Below are 19193 nucleotides of genomic sequence, written 5' to 3'. Positions count from 1 at the left end.
TTAACGCAAAACCAAATTATTGAACTAGATCTACCCTTCAATTCAGTTTCACTCGCCTTTTAAACTAGCCCACTCATGCCCAAAAAATCCCAATTTACACACAAACTCGTTTAATGAACTTACTAATTTGTTGTATATGTTAGAATTTGTATTAAAATATTCAATACTTAATTAGTCGTTTTTATTTTTTTTAAATAAGTATCAATTTAAATTAAATTGAAAAAAAAAAATAGGCAACTAGGTTGGTTGAGCTCATGTTCCTACCTGCCAGCAGGTCAGCTCCTTTTTTGCTAGTAAGTTTTTTGTAAGAACAAACAGATAAGGAACAGATAACATTAAACATCTCACGAAACAACACGTCGTTTCAATTCACGGCCCTTTGGCAAACGTTTATACCTTAAACAAACTAAAACGGTCCTTCGAGAACTTCAATATCGACATCAATACGTAACATTGGTCCTTCGAGCCGGATTACGAAAAAACCCACCCGAATCAGGATACCAAGAACCCGCAAAAACAGAAATCGAAGAAGTCATTCAATCAAAAGGGAAAAAGCAGTTCATCACCAAGACGTAGGAGACGGCACAAGGTCAGTGGTTCTTCCCCCTTCAACCCTCCAAATTACCCCCTGGATTCTTGCGTTGTACCGTATAATTTGAAGTCAATCAATTAATTAGTATTTTCTTCGTATAAAAAATTGCGACAATGCCGGACTTACCGGAGTTAACCGTCGAGCGTGATAGAATAAAAGCCAAATTGAATCGAATGAAAGAAATAGTAAACAATTTCAAGGAAGGTGATGATTTGGATCAACTAAGATTACGTAGACCCGACTTAATATCGGCGTACAAAGAGTTCGATAAAATTCAATCGGAAATCGAACCTCTCAGTACCTCTCGCGACCAAAGCAAAGCAGTTGCAACCGAATGGATCAATTTTGAAACTCTTTATTACAATTTATTAGCAAAAATAGCTAAATTTGTAGATAAACAATCCATCGCGTCGGAAAACGGATCGCAACCAGTAGTAACGCCATCAGAAGTATCGGTAAAACTACCGGATCTAAATCTACCAAGCTTTTCCGGAAACTATTCAAACTGGACTAGTTTCCACGACACGTTTCAAACTTTTATACATGTGAGAACGGATTTAAATAATTGTCAAAAATTCCATTATTTGAAATCATGTTTAAAGGGAGATGCTTTCCGTACAGTAGAAGCATTATCAATTTCGTCAGGTAACTACCAAGTAGCGTGGGACCTTCTCGAAAAACGATACAACAATCTTCGATTAATCGTTCAAAAACATGTCAATTCAATTTTATCAATTCACAAAATTTCGAAAGCCTCAAATACGGCATTGAGACAATTAATTAATGATGTCAACACTAATATAGAGAACATTAAAAACTTCTCACGAAACAACACGTCGTTTCAATTCACGGCCCTTTGGCAAACGTTTATACCTTAAACAAACTAAAACGGTCCTTCGAGAACTTCAATATCGACATCATACGTAACATTTAATTTGAAAAATTATGAAAAAATGTTTAATATAAAAATTGTTTGGTTTATTAATTATTACCATGCATGACGTTCAACAAAAATTGTCAAATTTCCATGGCATTCTTGATTTTGCATTTTATTACTTAGTAAGTAAATTTTATCACCTTTGTTTTTTTTTTTAGTTTATTCTTTTTCCCCATAATGTCAAAACTGTATTTATGAATACAGAAAGATACGCTTGTTTGAAAATCACCCAAAAAATGTATGGGTGCTATTTAAAAACCAAAGTTGGTTGCCATAGCAGCGAAACAAAAGAAGATAGGAACAAACTAGAAAGACCAGATGATGCAGGATAATACACCAATCAACTTTTATATTAAACATTTTTTCATAAATTGTCAAATTAAAAAGTTACAGCCAATATTTGATACTTTTGTTCCAATCTGTATAGTCGTTTTCAATGACATCCGTGCTGTCAATATGACAGTATGTTGGCATCACTTGTTGTTTCAGTTTAGTAATTTTGTATTTCCTAATTTGGCAATTTACTTTGACGCGCGGCAAATTGACAAATTCAAATTATTATCTGTTTTTCTGACAAATCAAAAAAAATATGGATTTTGAAAGGCCTGCGAGGGTTTTACTCTCGGCGCGAGAAAAAAAAGCGGTAACAAATTATTGCCAAGAACGAGTACAATTAACTCATGGATTTGGGAAAGAAGAGTTACTTCACGTGGCAGCAAAAATTTTTCCTGCAGAAAATGTAATCAATACTTATTTTTACTTGTCTTTGTTTTACAGATTAGTGTCACTCAAGTCCGAGATATTTTAAAAAATTATGCACAAGGTTTACCTATATTAGATTCGGAAAAGGGGGGTGCAAAAATTCAACCAAAAAATGATCCATATTCTTATTTTTTAAAAGAGGAAATTTCGCGCAAAATTTATAGCTATCATGAAAAGAACGAGTACTTTACTATTGACGATTTATTCTGCTATGCTACTCAGGACCTAGAATATACCCAATCTGCGACCACTGTGTGGAGAATTGTTAAATCCATGGAATATCGATACAAAAAATGAAATAACCGCAAAATTATATGTGAAAAGACTTATGTTAAAATTTTAAAAGTTAAATTTCTTAAAAAATATATGGAATATTTAAATTCGAATGAAGACATTTGGTGCGATTCTGTTTTAAAATTTACCAATATTGCTTGTATAACAAGGTTGTAGTTGCTATGATATGAAGCTATTGGTTGGATCTATGCAAAATCAACGTTGTTCAATAACAATATTGCTAAATTTTGAAACAGAATCCCACTAATTATATATATATTCATTTATCTGGATGAGACATGGCTATATCGGGTGTCCCAGAACTCGCGCGTCAGCCGTAAACCACAAATTCTGTTCTTCCATCTGATATAGGATTTTCAAGATTTTTTTTCTTAAACCATTTAGTTTTTAAATTACAGCAATTTTAAGATAGCCAATCACAGAAGAATGATTAGTAAAGCGTATCAGGTGAATTACTCCGTGTACTGTTGTTACCAGGTAACAAAATTAATGTTATAAGTCAATATTTGTCTGGTCAACTATGCAAACGTTTTATATTAACGTCAAAGTGACATTAATTAGTACACTTGAAAAGTGTCGATTTTTGGACAGCAACACAGTAAGAAATATTCACTCCCGAAGAATACACCGGAATGATGATAATCTACGGGGAAAGTGGCAGGAATTCTCAAGCGGCCGTAAGGTTGTATCGTGAACGCTTTCCACATCGTCGGCATCCTAGTTCGGACGTATTTTTAGGTTTAGTGAACAGAACAAGAACCATTGGTTATTTGGTTCCCGATAGAAAGTTCCCGAGTTGGTGGTGTTGACCGCACGGTTCGCACTCCTGATACGGAAGGAGTCGTAGTTCAATCATTTACGGAAGATGGAACGAGAAGTATTAGAAATGTGGCCGACATCCTGAATCAATCAAAAAATACTGTTCAAAACATTGTAAAAGGTAACCAAATGCACCCGAATCATTACACCAAAGTTCAACGTCTATTATCCGAAGATTATGCACCTCGATTGGAACTCCAGGAACACGAAGAGAATACAGGCTTTTTTGCAGATGTGTTACTTACGGATGAATCCTATTTCTGCCACAAAGGGACTTTTAATAGTCACAATCTTCACGTATTATCAGGAGAAAATCCACAATTTGAACATTTACTTTAAAAATGTACCTTTCGTTTAATGTTGTTTCCGTTTTCTGTTAAATGTCAAAGTGACAGAATTTAAACTTTTTACAATAAGCATATTAAGAGAGACATGCCAGGAAGCAGTACCAAAAAAACAAAGTTTGTTTGGCGAGAAGCTTTGTCACATTTTACACCTACACTGTGGCGAAACAGCATTCAGCATTGCAAATAGTTATTTACATTAGAGTACGGGATGTGAATTTTCCGGCACGACAACTGGTTTCGGGCACGATGGCGCAGCCGAGTGCCTGATTAGTTGGAGGGCCGGAAAATACGTCCCGTACGACATTTGTATTAGACTTTTCGGCTGACCAAAATATTAAATCTTTTAAAAATCAAGACTAATTTTATTGTAGAATTTGACATCGTCAATAAAGAATCGAATGCTGTGGAATCAATTCCTTGACGACCGTGACCGCTCATTTGTTTTTTTCCTAACAAATTATTTGCCGGCTAAATTTTCACGGTCGTGCTTCAAAATTTGATTTTGGTGTATTAATCGAGTGAAAAAAATGTCTAGTATATAATATAGAGTGAGTTAAATGTGACACCAGAGTACAACTAGTGGCAGGACTAAATTCTGAATTATTACCACAAAAATCGAAACAACGTTACATAGGACAATTTTTTCTCACGAAAGTATGTAATAACTATTCTTTAATTCACAAATTTTTAATAAACCATATTTTATTACAGACAGTTTTATTAATAGGTGTTTGTGGTGCCTGGCTCCGAAAGGAGTTATATACTCTGAAAATGGAAAATGTCAAGAGAAGATATTATATTGATAATTGACACAAAAACCAATATTTGTAGATTGTTTGCCATTACCAATTCAAACTGGGTTGAAACTGTGAAGAAATATATGGAAGTCAGGTTAAATTGGTATTAATACAATTAAAACAATTTCAAATAAAATTGACAAATATTTGAACCTTGATTGCTCTATGGACACAAGATTGAAGTTCCTAAAATGATTCGTGATGACTGATGGCCTTCCTTCAACATCAAAAACAAAATTTACTGTGTTGCAGCTACAGCTCAAACAATGGTGAGTTGTGTCACAAACTTCAATACAGTGCTTTAATCTACTTGAATTTTTAGCAGTTGCTTCCAATGTAACCATCCAACATTGAGAATTCCATCATCAGTACCGTAAGAGAAGCACCAGTACAACATATTGACATTCAACCCAGAAGTAATAAAGCTGACAGTTACCAAATTGTTTCTGCATTGTTCTCTAAAGTGGAGAATTGTAACAATAATGTTTACAACTGTAATTTTACAAAATAAATTATGTTAATGTTGCAAATTATTAAAATGTCTTGTACTTAACCACTACTTCCTGGTGAAAACGAATCATCTTTCTTCAGGTGAATACAAGATTTTGGGGTTAGAATGTTTTGTAAATTTTTATTTTCCAGTTGCACTTTAGCACTAACAGCTAGTACTGGATAAAGTAGGTACACAAAACTATATATCAACTTCTGTGGTTTAGTTTTATTGTGCAATTTTGCAGATATTTATGAAATACCTGACAATTGTCAAACTTTTTGACATATAAAGCACGGATGATATATAAAGCTGCCAACCCAATAGGTTGTATTTTCCCTGTTACGATTATTTTCTTTTTCGATCGATATAAATTAAACAAACACATTTATCGGAAAAATTATACAGGGAAATGTGTTTTTTTATACTAAATTAAAGTAACGTATGGACACTTTAATTTTAAAGTAACTGTGAAAAGAATAAATCAACGGTGTCCGCACATTTTTCCCGTACTCCACTAGATTTTTCCCACATTCCACTAGAAATTTTTGACATTGTACGGGAAATCGCACCTCCCTTGACCTAAAGTGTAAGGTAACGCTATATTTCCCAGATTGGGAGGCCGAAAACAATTATTAAGAAAGACTGGCACAGTTACTATGGCGTTTCACCCGCGTTTTAAACTGGCCCACTTATGTCAAAAAAAGCCCAATTTACACACGAATTCGTTAAATAAACTACTGGTCATAGATACGAAACTACCTGATAGAGCTGTAATCTGCAATTTACAATGTGAAGACAGTTGTTACAAAAAGACACCTTCTGGCCGAAAATTACTAAAGTGTAACACGGTGCCTACGTTACATACAGTAACTTTTTTTAAATGTATTTAAAAAATATTCTTCACCAACATAATGTTGTAAGCAAGCCTTTTCAATACTGCTGCTAATGTACCGACCCCGACTGAAACATTCCCTCTCTGCGCAGACACTCCTTTACCTAAATCTTTTCTTTCGTCTACTTCCAATGTAGTGGGTATTAATAAGTACCAAAATCGGTGATATAATTAAATTCTGTTTGAAATTCTAGATACGTGATGATCAAGGGATTCAGGTCAATTTAATTCCCAAAAAAAATTTTTTTTTTTGTGACATTTTTTATGATTATTCTAATGCCGATTATGATGAAATCAACATACTCTTGTCTAATGTGAACTGGAACACCTTTGATTCCTGCAGTGACATTAATGAAGCTGTGAGCCTTTTTTATAATTATTTACACTTTGTCTGTGGTCTTTTTGTTCCTGTGAAGAGAAAATGTAAGAGCTCATTTCCTCCGTGGTTCGATCATGAGGTTCGTAGATTAATTCGCCGGAAGTCAACCTTGCATCGTCGCTATAAAATCAGTCACAATGCGAATGATTATGCTGCATTTGCTACAGTCAGAACACAATGCAAAGAAGCCCTGAAGAAATCATACAAAGATTACATAAAACGCACTGAAAATTTTATTACATCTGATCCGAAAAAATTTTGGAAATATATAAACGAACATACCAAATGTAACGAAATACCGAATCTCATGATCTATCACAATAACCCTGTATGTGATAATGAGAATATTGTTAATACCTTTGCGGAACATTTTTCTTCTGTTTATGATGATATCGTCACCACACAACCTGCTTCTGCTTGTGACAATCCTGTCGGTTTGAGCGTTGATTTCAAAAACTTTGACTTTACTTCAGATAGTGTCTTTTATGAACTAACTCATCTCGACTGTAATAAAGGTGCTGGGCCAGATGGGCTGCCTCCAATTTTTTACAGAAATTGCTGTACATCGCTTACTGATCCTTTGTGGCGTATTTTTAAGTATTCACTCAACTCAGGTGTTTTTCCGAACTGCTGGAAATCAGCTCTTGTCACTCCAGTGTTTAACCCTTCAGCGGCTGGTGTTACCATATGGTAACGCCTGCAATCACTGTCTTAAACTGCGTCATCTACCATATTTTACGCCAAATTGTCTGTTAGGTTATGTTAATTACAAGCTAAAACTGTGATTTGTTAGTAGTTATAAAAAGATTTGTGGGTTTTTGATAATTAGGGTTATTGATATCTACCCGCAAAACAGATTACATTTTGTGGTCGTAAATAATGGACCTTCATATAAAGTGACTACATTTTCGTAATGTTTTTTTGTCTTTTTGTAAATTGCATGTTAACTATTGCCATCTCAAATATTAGCTTTATCAATATATGCATGACCTATTGTGAAAGAATAATTTGTCAAGTGGGGGATGTAACTTTTTTGTTGGTGTTACCATATGGTAACGCTAGCAGTTTGCATGACACAAAATTGCAAAAATAGGGTGTCTTTTATATCGGTGGCTTATTTATTTTTAGAAGAGGTATCATATTGCATAGACTTTAGAAATTGCTTACAGTGACACAAAGCAAATTTTTATTGAGCCGCCTGATTCAAATGTACTAACAGATGACGACTCTGCTGATAAGGATGGTCCTAGTTTGCTAGATAATCTCAGCGGACCGCAACTTCAGGCGAGTGCTGAAATAAGAACAGCTAACATGCATCATATGGATGGTAATTCTGAAGAGGATAGCAATGAAAACGGGGCTGCTACTATTCAGAACTTTGATTTTTCGAGGCCACGAATTGACGGAACAACGTGAATGACACGAGATCTTATACCATCTTCTAAAAATTTTCCCATTTTATTTACGGGATTCAATATCACCTCAAAGAAGGAGGATATGGTGCCACTGGTACTATAAGGGAGAATCACATTCCCAAAAACTGTCCATTACCTCACCAGAAATATATGAAACGCAAAATAAGAGGGGAATTTGATTCACATATCAGCAAAGAGGATGGCCTCATGGTTGTTAAATGGATGGATAACAACATCATCAGTGCAGCATCAACATGCCATGGAGTTGCAGCAATTGCAAATGTTCAACGTTACTCCCAAGACTGATAAAAAAGTGGTTCAAGTTCAAAGGCCCTCTATGATTTCCGAATATAATCGCTACATGGGAGGCACTGATCTGCTGATCAGAACGTGTCTAAGTACCGAATTTGTGTCAGACGAAAGAAATGGTGGTGGGCGATCTTTACATAGCTGATTGACGTTGCTGTTGTAAACGCCTGGTTTATTGCTCGTAAAGTCAAACCAAAACTTAGTCAGCTGGAATTTAGACGAGACGTATCTAGCGAGAAACAAGACTCAACCAAAATCTGCTGGACGGCCTCCAACGTCCAAATCAAGCGTCACTCTGAACAGAGTTTCGGATGACATAAGGTACGCGGGACGAAACTATCTGCTGGTGCCAACCGAAGGCAAAAAAGAAATCGTTGTGGAGGGGAAAGATGGATTTCTTATATCCGCAAAATGTGCAGCAAGTGCAACGTGGTCTTATGTCAGAATACAATTGTACACGTATATATCACAAGTAAAATGCATTTTTGTACTTCGCTTTTTGCTAGCGTTACCATATGGTAACACAGTTTTTTTTGTAATTGAAAATTGTTTTTTGTAATATTTATGTTTGTAAAAGTTAATAGTACACAAATTAATAATAATTTTTATTTTTTTTTGCATTTAAGGAAAAAATTTAATTCCGCCGTTGAAGGGTTAAATCTGGCTCTAAACAAAACTTCGAGAATTACCGACCCATCAGTATTCTATCAGTTCCCGCCAAGATCTTTGAAAAGCTAGTTGCCAAACACTTGTCCGCTTCCTTCAAAACTGTTATCAGTCCATCACAGCATGGGTTTTTCGCTAATAGATCTACGGTAACCAATCATTTTGCCTTTGTTAATAATGTCTTTGAAGCATTTGAGGGCGGTTTTGATGTGCATTGCATTTATACTGATTTTTGCAAAGCATTTGACACTGTTAATCACAAGATCCTTTTGAATAAATTATATACGTACGGAGTACGCGACCCGTTCCTATCTTGGACATCTACCTACATTTCCAATCGAACTCAGCATGTTGTCCTTAAGGGTGTGAGGTCGTCTGCATACTGTAGCACGTCTGGAGTACCGCAGGGCTCTATTATCGGGCCATTATTATTCATAATCTTCATCAATGACATCACTGATAGTCTGACCTCGGCATCGCTGCTATACGCGGACGATCTAAAAATCTATAAAATCATCAAAACGCAGCTGGATGTATTTGATCTTCAGGAGGATGTCAGAAGAATTGAAAACTGGTGCGCACGCAATGGTATGAAACTCAATGTTTGCAAATGCAAGGCAATGTGTTTCAGCAGGAAAACTGTGCCCTCCGTTCCTTATTATTCATTGGAAGGGGAGCAGCTGGAAATTATCAATGCCATCAAAGACCTGGGTCTTTTTTTCGATTCCAATTTATCGTTTCATGAACATTACGACTTCTTGATTTCTAGGGGAAGAAAAATGCTGGGATGTTTAAAAAGATGGACAGTGGATTTTAAGAACACCAGAGCGATTATAATATTATATAATTCCTTGGTCCGCTCAATATTAGAATACAATTGTGTTATCTGGTCACCTTTTTACGGTACTCACATTTCACGTATCGAGTGGGTACAGAACAATTTCTTGAAGTATTTGAAATATAAGCTGAGAACTCAAAATATCAATTTTGATGATTTGCACTCTGTAGCCGCTTACATGTCTTTGTCCTCACTGAAAACCAGAAGGGATTGTCACAAGCTGTGTTTTCTACATAAAATAATTAACTATAATGTTGATTCTTCTGATGCTCTGCTTCGTATCGGCTTTAATGTTCCTTTATGTAACCTCAGACACCCGAATTTGTTTCATGTTTACTGCCATAAACACAATTACTCCTACAATTCACCCTTGAATAGTGCCCTTCGCCTGGCCAACCTTTACTGTAACGAGTTAGACTTCTGTGGAGTCTCGACAAATAAGTTCAAGAGTGACTGTAGGAGACTTCTGTGCAAGTGATGCATCTTGTTCCCACTTTTTGTTCTTGCTAATGCTCCATGTGTGTTTTCTTGTAATTGCTTTCTTGGCGTGAATAAACTAAACTAAACTAAAAAATGTAGTAGAAGGATATAAGAAAGAAATAAAAGCATTGAAAATGCAAGTTAAAAGGCTAAGTGAACAAAATGAAGTAAAAAAAAGAGAAATAATGCAACTGAAAAAAAGCACAATTGTCATTTTGAAGCAATGCAAAAATTCAAAAAGATGCAGCTGACAATAATAGTTTGTTTGCCACATTTTTACTATGGCAAAGCGAAGTCAAGATTTTCTGAAATTACAATTGCCATCCAGATTAACACTACACCGCTACAGCGGAATGGGTAAAAATGTGACAGGCCTTATTAAATCTAGACTTGAGGCGGAAGTGAAGTCACTACAGCGTATAGAACGAGTGTGCAGTCTGGTAACTGATGGAAATTAAAGAAAAGTTGCAGTACAACAGAGCCCAAGATCGACTACATGGATTAGAAAGGACGATTAAAAAGACAATTATTGGCAAGAGGCCAGTATTAGCCAACCAAATGCTTTGCTTTACTAATTCACGGACTGTCAATAAAATTTACAATACCAGCTGCATACTTTTTTCATAGAACATTAAAGACACCGGATTTTTATCAATTTTAACTTTAGACGTCCTAAAACAACATCACGATTGCGGATTCCTTGTAATAAGAATAGTAACAGAAAATCACAAATCCAATGTGGGAGTCTTTAAGGCATTTGCAAATAATGAATTTTGTACTCGCATTGAACAGCCAGCAACACCCAATATCCCACAGTTCTATTGTTTCAATTATTGCCATGCAATTAAAAATGCAAGGAATATGTTTCTGGAGCATGACATGCAAGCTGCTGAAGGCGTTAATTCATCTGCTCACTTGAAAAGTCTCTATCAATTACAGAGAAATCTAATTATAAAGCCTGTTAGATTCTTAAATAAAAAGCCTTTATATCCCAGCGACTTTGTAAAAATGAATGTTAAACGACCAGTGCAATTATTCTCACCACCTGTAACTGCTGCTTTAGAATATTTAAAAAAGTATTCAATCTCCCAAGACGACTCCTCAACATGAAAACCCACCATTACTTACATGGAAATGATGTGCATGTTTTTTTAGTTGCATGATGTATGTAAGTGATAAAACAAAACACATTACTCAACTTGATGAAAAATGTGCACCGTATATTAACATAAATTATGAATGACTGATCGGTTAAGAGAAACATTTACTTACAACATATATTAGAGAGTTTTCGCGTTACGTTTTTCAGATAACCGTGTACGCTAACGCCGGTGTTGCTAGGCAATAGCGTAACCGGTTCATTATTACAATAAGTGATTACGGTAATTGCTCGCGAATACCGTACCGGTTATTTTAACGGAACCTAACGCGAAAACTCTTCATTAATTCTATATAGAAGTGTTCTAAAAACAATAACATGAAGGGGTTGACAAAGGAAACTGCAGAAACACTGAAATTCAGTGCACAAAGTAGAGGAAGTGCAGCATATTTGAATACTAAAGGTAATTTGGAAATTAGACGACTCACGTGACCAATGAGAAACTGAAGTCGACCGCCATTTTAATAGTTTCGGTTCCAGACGTACAGCAGTATCACGTGAATTTAAAAAACTTTTTAGGTAAGAAATGAATGCTTTGTAATTCCTTAATATATTGTGTAATAGTAGATTACATACCGAGGCGGAAAGTACTCTATTCCTGTCGAGAGAACAATAGTTTATCGAGAGGCTCGCCTCGAGGTGAACTAGTTCTCGAGACACAGGAATGGTACTTTCGCCGAGGTCTGTATACTATTTTATTCGGAATCATTACATTTTTAGCAAATAAACAATTAGTTTCATGCAGTTTCATTTCTACCGTTTTTCGACTTCCACTAAGTAAGCGTTGGAAACAAATGCCAGTATATTTTCCGCGTCCGTTATTTTAAGAAAATGTCGGGCAGTGAGTTTAAATGTACCCCACCCGAATTAAGAAAGGCAGCAGAGAAAGCGAGTGAAGATTTTCTCCCTCAAAAAAGTAAATCACGGTACGAAAGTGCATATAGAGGTTTAGGGGTTTGGTGCTTCCGCCGCCGGCGCCAACGCAGCCACCACCGCCGTTGAAGCCCGGACACCACCGGCAACAAGAAGACACCTTTAATTTAACAAGAATTTTCAAGAAACCGCCCTTTTAGTTCTTCAAGGAGCCATTTTATTTTCCAAGAAACCGTTTTGATTTTTTTTTCTTCTTTTCAAGAAACCGTCCTTAGTTTAATATTTTAAATTTTCCAAGAAACCGAGAAGACTGATTTGTACCTGAAGAATAGATGTTTTAATTTTGTAAACCGCCGTTTCAATGACCTTAAGTTTCAAGTTTCACCAACCCGAGAGAACCCGATTCCCAGTCAGCCGTCTCAACCTGGATCACCGCCGACGCAAGGAAGGAGCCACCGACCGGAAAGCCCGCCGGAGAAGTAAACCCCGCCCCACCGGGAGGAAGAACCCTCAGAAAGAGCGACGCTGCGCGACCCTCCTTTTCCGAAGAAGGAGGGGTGTGTAACGAAGTTACTTAGGAAACGCTCCCGGTGGCGGAAAAATTCCGTTCTTTCTCCGAGCCGGGCCAGAAAATTAGCGCGGAGCCGGCTACCTCAACCGTGTCCACCGAATCCGCCCCGGAACCCGTGTTTCTTCCGGCCGACAATACCCGGACTCCGCGCTGAACAGAGCTCCCCCACCGCCATAGCCGCGAGTCAACGGCCGCGCGCAGCCATCGAGGCAATAAAAGGCCCGCGCAGAGCCTGCAGAGGACAATTCCATTCCGAGCACCTTCCGACTCCGATCCCAAGTCCGACCATCCACCTGACTCCTAGCACCAGCTCCGAACCGGCTCCCAATACACCTCCGACTCCGCTTCCGACCCCCGACTTCCGACCCGTTCGCTCCCCTAGTGAGCGAACCAGGTCATCCTCTGTTTCCGGCTCGTTCGCTCCCCTAGTGAGCGAACCAGGTCATCCCGCTCATCCTGTGTTTCCGGCCCGTTCGCTCCCCTAGTGAGCGAACCAGGTCATCCCCTGTTTCCGGCCCGTTCGCTCCCCTAGTGAGCGAACCAGGTCATCCCGCTCATCCCCTGTTTCCGGCCCGTTCGCTCCCCTAGTGAGCGAACCAGGTCATCCCGCTCATCCCTTGTCTCCGGCCCGTTCGCTCCCCTAGTGAGCGAACCAGGCCTCCCCCAATTCCCCCTCGGATCCCGTCACACCTCCGCAGCCCCGTCACACCCCGACCGGTTCTCTCGCTACGCCGCCAAGAGGAAGCACGCCGCCAAGAGGAAGTTCCAGGGCCGACCGACGTAAGTACGAACACCCCCTTATCTTCCTTGCCGCCGAGGACATCAGCCAGGTCACGGGCACCATCCCCGGAGGATCTCGCCTTCACCAAGTGGTCCCCCTTGTACATAGTGTAAATAAAGGTTTTGCGACGACTGTTTGTTTGTTTCCCCCCTTACCCCGCGCCCTGACAGCTGACCCCTGGACGCCGTCACTCCGCAGAGCTACCCCGGCCGTGTGGCGTCCCACCACAGCCGAAAAAAGGGACTGGCGCTCGAGGCATACCGCGACCGACCGGCGTGAAATTGCATCCCGTGACGTCACCACCGGAAGTGATCGTCACGAAAAAGTAATGTTAGCTTATTTCATGCAAAGGTCTAAATTGCTGAAACCATCAACAATGTGGAGCGAGTATTCAAAACTAAGAACAACCATTTATTTGAATAAAAAGGTAGATATTAGCAAATTCAACAATTTGATTGCACTCTTGAAGAGACAGAGTGAAGGCTATCGCGGGAAGAAATCGAAGGTTTTTACCAAGGATGAAGTCCATGCATTTTTAAAAGAAGCCAACGATGAAACATATTTAATGTTAAAGGTACAAGAAAAAAATTATTAGAGAAGAATTACATTACAAAATAATCATCTTTTTCAGGTTTTACTAATTGTCGGTATATCAGGAGCCTGCCGTAGGCAAGAACTACTTCAGTTGTCTATAAAAGACATAGAAGATATGGGAGAATTCCTGAAGATTCAGATCCTTGAAACTAAAACAAAAGTACCACGAGAATTTACCATAACTCCGGGAAATGTTAGTGGATTAAATTTATTAGAAGTCTTTCGAAGATATTCTTCATTGCGATCTAAAAATACACGGCACCAGAGATTTTTTGTTGGTTATAGACAAAACAAATAGCCACTTTCCTTGGTTTGAAGAATCCCGAAGAATACACCGGTCACGCTTTCCGCCGTAGTTCGGCTACATTATTAGCTGAATCCGGAGCAGATACGTCGATTTTGAAACGTCTTGGGGGGTGGAAATCGACCAATGTTGCCGAGGGTTACGTTGACGCATCAATACAAAATAAGAAGAAGATCGCTCAAATGATTTTAGGCAAAGACAACACTACCAGTAAAGCCTTATCTTTCAAAGAATTGAAAACACATGATGCTACGTCTTCAAGTGGTCAAATCCCAGAGAAAAATAATTACTTATCGGTTGATAGTTATCATGAGATGTCTGCTGTATCGTCAAACAATCAAATTTCAGACGAACTTAACTTGTCATCATCATTACCAGAAGGTTTCCATATTTCACATTTACATAATTGTACTGTAAATATATATAATAAATCATCCACTTAATTATTCTTAATTGAATTTGACCTAACGGAGTCCGTCTCGGCGCAGGGACGCGAGGGTCGCGGGTTCGATTCCGACCCAGGGCGGAAAAAAAACGCTATATTCTATCTCGTGATTCGGAAGTCACGTTAAGCCATTGGTCTCAGTCTATTGAGTTGGTCATCATGCCCCTCATAGATTTGTAAACCAGTCCTAGACTGTGTAACACATTTTTATCGTTTATTTCGGTAAAATATTAAAACTTAGTAGGCGCGCACGATTGAGATTGTATTAAATTTTAGTTCGCAAAAGTCAAACCAAATTGACATTTGCTTTTTTAAAGCGTAGATTAATTGGAGCATGTTGACAGTTAACTTAAAATTTAGAGCCAAAAATAATTTTTTTTTTTTTTGCCATATTTTACATTAAAAAGAGAATAACCTAACGATTCCTATTCTCGAAGCAAATATCTAAGAGCACCTTTTGCTGAAAATAAACATGTTGAATTATGTCCCGATTAAATATAAACAAATGTCATTCGTGTCAAATGGCGGGAAATTCAAATTTTACACTGTTCTAAACGGTTTAATTTTTCCAACGCCTACTTAGCCCAGGATTTCATTTGAACGCGCAATAGATGAGAGTGGTCTCTCTATAGTCCAGAGTAAGATACCAAAAATTGTAGCTCGCAAAGGAAAGAAGCAAATTGCAGCTACCCAGCTATCAGTCGAAAGAGGTTCCTTGATAACTATTATCATCTGTATGAGCCTCACAGGAATATTTATACCTCCTATGATAATTTTTCCTCGCAAAAATATGTCCAATGCTCTAATGAGAGGTGCTCCTCTTTGTTCAATAGGGAGAGCTCATCAATTCGGGTGGATTCAAATAAACTTATTTACCCAATGGTTTCAACACTTCGTAAATATATGCAGCCCACCGAAGCATCCCCAGTACTCTTGATTCTGGACGGCCATTACAGTCATACAAAAAATATAGAGTTAATAGATCTAGCTAGACAGCATCATGTGACAATCCTTTCACTTCCTCCTCATTGTACCCATTAAGTTCAGCCGCTGGATCGTACTTTTATGTGTCCATGAAAAGCTTATTATAGCGAAGAAATTAGCATTTTTCTTAGAGAAAATAGTAAGCCTGTATTGCCATATGACGTCGTTGAACTGTTTGGGAAAGTCTACATTAAATGCCAAACGGGAGAAATTGCCGCAAATGGGTTCAAAGTTAGTGGCATTTATCCTTTTCATAGGCATATTTTTAAGACAGCCGATTTTGTGGCGGCCGCTGCAGAGTTTGCCGAGCCACAAAATTAAGAGCATTTTAAAATGTTCCACAGGTTCAGGTAGTACTTGCACCATCACTGCAGATTGTGCCTGCACTAGCCGTAGTGGATTCATCTTTGCCACATAAGAACATCAACGAATTTGTACCAAGATTAACTGTTTGCCCATAGCAAAAAGGACATCTTCCAATAGAGGCCGTAAGCCAGCAAGGTCCGCAATAATTTCTACTTACCCTTACAAGAAGGACCTCGAAGCAGCACAGACGAAGAAAGAGAACATGGCAAATGAAAGTCATTTTGTACATGGGAAATTTAAGATTATGGCTTCTAAGTTTCAATTTTTTTTTAACAATTAAAAAAGGGTTCTATCGCAAACATGTTACACGAGGGCTGTCGGGGCGTAGAGCCACCCCTTCCCTACAGAAAGAGAACCACCTCTGCGTGGGTAAATGAGACACTGAGAGGAGACACTGAGTATCGAGATGGACTCAGAGTAGATTACACACACAATTCATTCATCAAACATTTCGAGTACAGTTACACGGTCCAAGCAAACACATGTGTTCTGGTTATTTGAGCCAATTTGGTTCGCTTCCGTCATTGTAATGTAATTGTAATGTAATGCACTTACGAGTGAGGTCACTGTTTTCCCATAATTCACACTGTTAATCGAATCGCGCAGAGCCTCCTTAATGAGAGATCCGCATCCGCCATTAGTCAGTCATTTACCATCTACCGTCGAAAGCGGGTGACTCTCACACGTGGGTGGCACACCTTTGTCCACCATCTTTTCACTCTGAATGATCACATTCGAGAAAGCTCATCTATCGTTCCAACTGTATTAAACCTTTCATTCATATTTCGTTAAACCAACCAGTGCATTTAGTTTCGTTGTTTTTATGCGTTAAAGCGAGTAAACGCCATTTAAGTTCAACTGACCGTTGCATTAATGAACCCACGCCACGTCACATACCTACACCCAACATCCATGGATCCAACACAAAACAACATGTAAATAAACGTAAATAAAACGTCTTATACATACTTATACGGCGTGTCAATTCACGTGCGCCTACATCCGAAAACAGTGAAGCCTCCATTAGGCCGAACAACTCCTGGAGCCCCCATTAGGTTCCAAACAACCCCTGGAGCCCCCATTAGGTTCCGAACATTCCTGGAACCTCCATTAGGCCCCAAACATTGGTTCTTCGAGCCGGATCGTATCGACACCGAGGAACTATAGCTACAATGCATGCTTTTGGTACCTGTTGATTAGTGTGTATATTTCCAAAAAAGGGCTAACGAGCAAGAACTCAGATCACTGAGGATACGTCGCGGTACTATTAAGAGCGCCGTCACGCGCGTATCAAACTTCCATAGGGAACGTTTATGTTGGAGCTGCGATGAGCGATAAAAGCGGCGATAAGAACGAATTGCTATTTGAAAACCATGGCAGTTCGCTCTTGTCGCCGTTTTTATCGCTCATCGTAGCTCCAACATAAACGTACTGTTACGATTTAAATTTCGCGGTAAATCGTAAAGGCGAGAACGTTCTAGAACATTCCAGAACGGGCCCTCGGACCCCGACTTCCGGTACCGGCCGCGTCAATTCGGCGAGAGGAGGGGAAAATATATAAAGGTGGAGCAGACGCCATGTCAGGGGTTCTCGACTAGTTCAGGTCAGAGGTTACGACCGATCCGTGTGTGAGTGTTGTGTTCAAAGGGGGAGATTAGGGGGTGTTTTAGTGTGCAACAGGTGCTGGCGAACCCGTAGAGGAAGACCGATTCGGCTGGGAAATCGTCCTAGAAGAATTCCAACCGAAACGTCGCGGCGGATAAAGGCTTCCTTCACGAGGGTCATCGACCCTACGCTTCAGCGGATTAATTTCACCACCCTGTTGGGCCGACGTCATCCCCCAGGACCCCACCGGAGAGCAGGACCTCACACCGGACTGTCCCTGGCCGAGGAACCCGAGTCCAGGAGCAACTCATATCTGGCAAGGTCCTTCAGCGTCTTTCTTTTGCGGTCCGCCATCTTGGCTCATTTCTTTTACGTTGATTCACGTTATCGGACCTGGAGTGACCTCGCCAGAAACGACGCGCTCGCTGGCTCTCGGAAGTTTTTTATTATTTATCACTTTACTTTATCGTTTTCCATTTTTTTACACCGGGGCTAAACCTGACAAATTCACGCCTATCCCTAGGGAGTGTCGTGGGGAGGAAGGACCCCGAGGAGTTTCCGAGGATACGGACGGCGTGATAGACCAGCGGCGGAAGAAGGACTCGGAGGACCTTCCTCCGGCTCGCTCTCCCAAGGACTCTTCTTGGATTTCAAGCCGCAGGCCCGGTGTAAGGAAAGTTTTGGTTTAATTTTCATGAATTGGTCATTTGTATAGTTTGAGATTTAGCCTGGTAGTACCGGCACTGTTTGTAAATTTAACTAGAGTTTAAGCGCCTTCAGCGTGTTATTTTGAGATCCTTCAGTTCACTCCTAACCTCGCTTTTATATTGTTAATTTTGGTTAGTTTAAATTAGTCTCAAGGCTCAAAACTTTAATTTGTTCAATTTAGGGAATACCACTTGGTTTGTATCCTAGTGTCTCTTTACATAGACAACTGTGTTTCGCCCGCAGCGGCATCTAAGTTGGAGTTAAATTGTTACGTGTCGATTGTAAAGCTTGGAAACAAAAATTAAACACCATTACTATTACATCTGTGTTTCTGTCCAACACCTGGTATAACACCGTGTTTGTGAAGCATCATTTCTACTTCAACAGCCTCGCTCTCGAGACGTAAGAGTGTTTAGGTGCCGGACCCGGAACCAATCAGTCTCAGAAAGCGTTATTTAAATTTCCCCCGGTGAAGTTGGGAGATTTAAGTTTTCACTTGTTGGTGTAGTAGTTAAGGAGAAAATAATAACGTAACAGTACCCTAAAGAATTAATAAATAATTAATAGAATTAATAAAGAATCTAGGTATCCTTGGGTTATGGTATTCCAGGCAGCCTGTATAGCATTGGTAAGCTGCCCTATGTTGTGGTATTGTTGACCATTACTGTCTGAAAAACCAACCACTAAACATTTTCTAAAATGTTTAGATCGGGTGACACACTAGGCCACTCGAGCACATTAATATTTTCTTCGTCTAACCAACTACTGACCAAGCGTGCAGTA

The 19193-nt window shown here is 39.1% G+C and overlaps 2 long non-coding RNA genes across 2 annotated transcripts; one reads left to right on the top strand and one right to left on the bottom strand.

Moving 5' to 3' along the window:
* Positions 1 to 3921: 3921 nt before the first annotated feature.
* LOC138139673 (uncharacterized) lies at positions 3922 to 5319 on the bottom strand. Its single transcript, XR_011162350.1, has 2 exons — positions 5103 to 5319; positions 3922 to 5040 (listed from the first exon to the last, which is right to left on the bottom strand). It is a non-coding gene; the product is annotated as an uncharacterized lncRNA (long non-coding RNA).
* A 7258-nt stretch (positions 5320 to 12577) lies between these two features.
* On the top strand, positions 12578 to 14685 carry LOC138122088 (uncharacterized). Its single transcript, XR_011156342.1, has 3 exons — positions 12578 to 13017; positions 13065 to 13978; positions 14036 to 14685. It is a non-coding gene; the product is annotated as an uncharacterized lncRNA (long non-coding RNA).
* Positions 14686 to 19193: the final 4508 nt, after the last annotated feature.

Source organism: Tenebrio molitor, chromosome 1 (assembly GCF_963966145.1).
Source record: "Tenebrio molitor chromosome 1, icTenMoli1.1, whole genome shotgun sequence".
Lineage (NCBI taxonomy): Eukaryota > Metazoa > Arthropoda > Insecta > Coleoptera > Tenebrionidae > Tenebrio > Tenebrio molitor.
This window is presented reverse-complemented; position numbering and strand designations above follow the sequence as displayed.